This window comes from Artibeus jamaicensis, unplaced genomic scaffold, assembly GCF_021234435.1.
Source record: "Artibeus jamaicensis isolate MK-2021 breed Jamaican fruit bat unplaced genomic scaffold, CSHL_Jam_final contig_1686, whole genome shotgun sequence".
Taxonomy (NCBI): Eukaryota; Metazoa; Chordata; class Mammalia; order Chiroptera; family Phyllostomidae; genus Artibeus; species Artibeus jamaicensis.
This window is the reverse complement of record NW_026521327.1, coordinates 620,113-623,749: the sequence shown is the minus strand read 5'-3', so window position 1 is coordinate 623,749 and position 3,637 is coordinate 620,113.

Genomic DNA, 3,637 nt, shown 5'->3' with positions numbered 1-3,637 from the left:
AAGTTTTCCATCATTACTTTTTCAAATAGACTTTCTATCCCTTGCTCTTCTTGTTCTCCTTCCGGTATGCCTATTATTCAGATATTATTACGTTTCATATTTTCTTGCATTTCCCTTAATCCCTCTTCATTCTTTCCAAGCCTCTTTTCCTCTTTTTGCTCTTTCTGGGAGTTTTTTTCTACTTTGTCCTCCAACTCATTGATCTGATCTTCTGCTTCATCAATCCTGCTTTTGATTTTTTTCCACTGTGTTCTTCAGTTCAGAAATTGTATTCTTCATTTCCTCCTGTTCCTTGCTGATAGTTTGTATTTCCTTGTTTATGTTGATATAGTTTGCGGTGAGTTCATTGTAATTCCCCTATAGTTTCTGGTAGCTCATTGTGAGCTCTTTGAACTTCCTGATAACCAGTGCTTCAAATTCAATATCTGATAGCTGACTTGCCTCTATTTCATATAGCATTCTTTCTGACACTTCCTCCTTTCCTTTCATTTGGGGATTGTTTCTTTGTCTTCCCATTGTTTGTGACACTCTTCTTGTTAGCTTCAGCTTCTTAAATTGATTTGTTCTGGCTTCCTAGGTTTATGGGGTGAAGTTCTGTGGTATAATACCTGTGAGATTCAGTGGTGTAGTCTCCTTGATCTCCCGAGCTCACTGGTCCTAGGCTGTCCTTTACAATGGCTCTGAGTTTGTCTTTGGGTTTTGGTTGTTTTGGGGTCTTTCTTTTGTGGGTCTTTCCCACTAGCTGGTTAACTGATGGTCCCTCTGTCCACCACCCATTTTAATTTGTTGTGCTTGTGAGGGCAGGTTGTGTTGAAGCTAGTTCTTCTGTGTGTACAGGGTTTGAGGATTCTCTTTTGCTCTTGTTCAGTTGTTTGCCCTGGGTAGTTTCTCCACTGTTTAGTTGTATTTTCAGATAGGTCCTGGATTGAGGTTTGTGTGGTTTCCACTCCCTCCTTCACCTTCTTCTATTGTTATCTGTTGGTGGTTCCTTTGGTGTTGGGTTTCCTCTTCCAGTGGGTATCCTGGTGTTCACCACTTTCACTTACTCTTTTTTGTGTGTTCAGTTGAAGGGGAAGGCAAAATGGTTTATGACAGCAGGAGAGTATTCTGTGATATTTACAGTAGCAGCTGGTAGAAAAGACATAGGAGATCCTTTGGCTATGTATAGTGATAACCGTAATCTTCAACCCAAGTAGCCACTTTTTACAAAGGATGGAAAGAAGATAAGAGTATTGTTGGGGAGGCAAGGGTTGTGAGTTGGATCTAGAAAGCAGTGAGGTTGTGGGAGGTCAGAATCTGAGGTAAGGTGAGAATAAAGGATAGTAAGTAGGTGTAGTGTGTGAGAGAATAGAATTAACCTCTACAGTAATATAGTTCAGGAAACAATGAAGTGGGCAAAGATCTGGGAGGAGTGTTGTGTAGTATTTACAATAGTATGGAGCAGCTATTATTTACAATAATATTAGAGCAACAATCATATGACAGAATCTATGAGATAGCAAGAATAGGGAGTATTGGACCTTCAATAGTGTGCTAATGGATCACGGGTGAAGTGAACGACAGTAAATTATCAATACACTATGAATGAGAGGACAGGGGAAAACTGTCAAATGGTACAATATAATCAGCCAAGGCAAAGAAGAGTGTACAGAAAGAGGAGGAATGCAAAGATACTATTGAAATAAAAGATGTAAGAATAGTGAAAAATAATACAAATATGCAGTAACTTGTTGTTTCTCTGCTATAGCAATGTGAAATTTGTCTCTCTGTCTCTACTGTTGGGATGCCCCCTCTTTGTGTCCAATTCTGGTCTTTTCACAGTTCCAAGTTTTTTGTCTCACTTGTGGGGAAAAAAAGGCAGGAGAAGGGAGGAAGAAGTGATAAGTTTGGAAAGAAAGGAAGAAGGAATAAAACAAGAATGAAAGAAAGAAAGGAAAAAGATATTGAAAGATAAAACAATAATAAAGTTAAAAATAAAAAATTACTTAAAAAAAAAAACCAAAACCATCTCTTGATGGTTTCCAGCAGCCCAAACTGTTTTTTTTCTGGTCTCACTGGCTGCAGCAGGCTAAGGGGTGATTGGCGTGGCCTTTCTCCCTTCTAGGTGTACTCAACCAGTCTTGTGAGCACTCTCCCAAGATCCAGACCAGCGCCTCTCCCCAGTCCCCCTCTCAGGGAATCCAGGTCCACTTCACCCAGGAGTCATGGCCGAGGTGTGGGCTCATGAGCAGGCCCGGTTTCCCTGGTCCCGCAGTCTTGGGCGCGAACCTTTCCCAGTGCTTCGGGGAACGCCAGACCTTCTGCCCAACCTCAGGATCACTGCCAGGCTGGGTGGGGAGCAGGCTGAGCAGTTGTCGCAGGAGGATCCCTTAAGCAGTTTATTTTTCAAGAAATTTCTCCTACTCAATCTTGCCCCACAGCTCAGCCGCCCACCAGCTGGAGAGGGAGGGAGCTGATGACCTGGCTCTCTCCCAAGAACCCTGCTGCCGGCCCTCTGCTCCCAAAGAGTCCGCAGCAGACTGGCGCCAGGCCCCTGGACCCAGGCACAGGCTGAGGCTGCCGAGCTAGTCCCTCGGACCTTACTGTCCTGTAGCCATCTCCTCACCATCTGGTCTTTCAGTGTCTGCTACAATTTTTGGTCTCCTGTCTTCCTATAGGCTGGGGCACTATTGGCTATTTGCTGTGTTCCTCCATAGCTAGGGCAGGTTTTTCTCCCATGTGTGAGGAGAAGCAGAATCCTCTCTGTCCTACTCCACCGCCATCTTCCCTGAAGAACCTAAATCCTTAGAGTCTGAATGCTCTCCCAGTTGAAAGTTCTGCTGCCAGCTCTGTACTGCTGAAGGGCCAATTCCTACAGGTGGGTTTTTCATGGCTCACATGGGAGGCGAGGCCTGTGAGACCGGCCCCAACGTGTTCAGAAGCACAGGGTGCAGCAGGTGAGCAGTCACGGGGGCCTCTGCTGCTATCAAGGCCACCGCTGTGAGGACCAGGACATTAGTGAGAACAGACATGAAAGGAAACAAGCTCTATGAAAACAACAAACAGTCCCTTCAATCTGGCTTTAAATAATTTCAGGGGTACTGTACCCAGTCTACTGCCCTCACAGTATACAGAGGCTCATACTCTCCACTTCTGTAGCTGTGCCAGGCTGATTAATTTCTTTCTAATGGATGCTCATGAAACCCTCTCATGTCATGAAGAAGTCTATGTTCTAGCCATTGTCTCATTTCTTTTATCTATAGTTGTTCCTAGATAGATGAAGTGAGGAAAGTTTGTTGTACATGGTTCTTCTGACCAAATCAAAGAACATGTAAAAAGATCCTTATCCAATGTTGTCCTCTTTGAAGATAAATGGTGCTAAATGATGAACTTATGGATAGCTAAAGGGCCAAAGAGGCTTGATTACAATACCTCTCAATGTTAGTTTGGTCCTTCACTAGCACCAAATTAAAGTTGCAGTTGAACTGTAGAAATGTTGGTTTGGGGATGAAGAACTTTTGCAAGTACATTGTTTTACTGAGCTTCAGAAACTGGATGTTTTGTATTTCTAAAGCTTGCCAATATGCCTGTAGTGATTTTGACCTATATTTTATAGTTTGAGAAAAGAAATAAGGTTTTTCATTTGACCTTGCTCAAG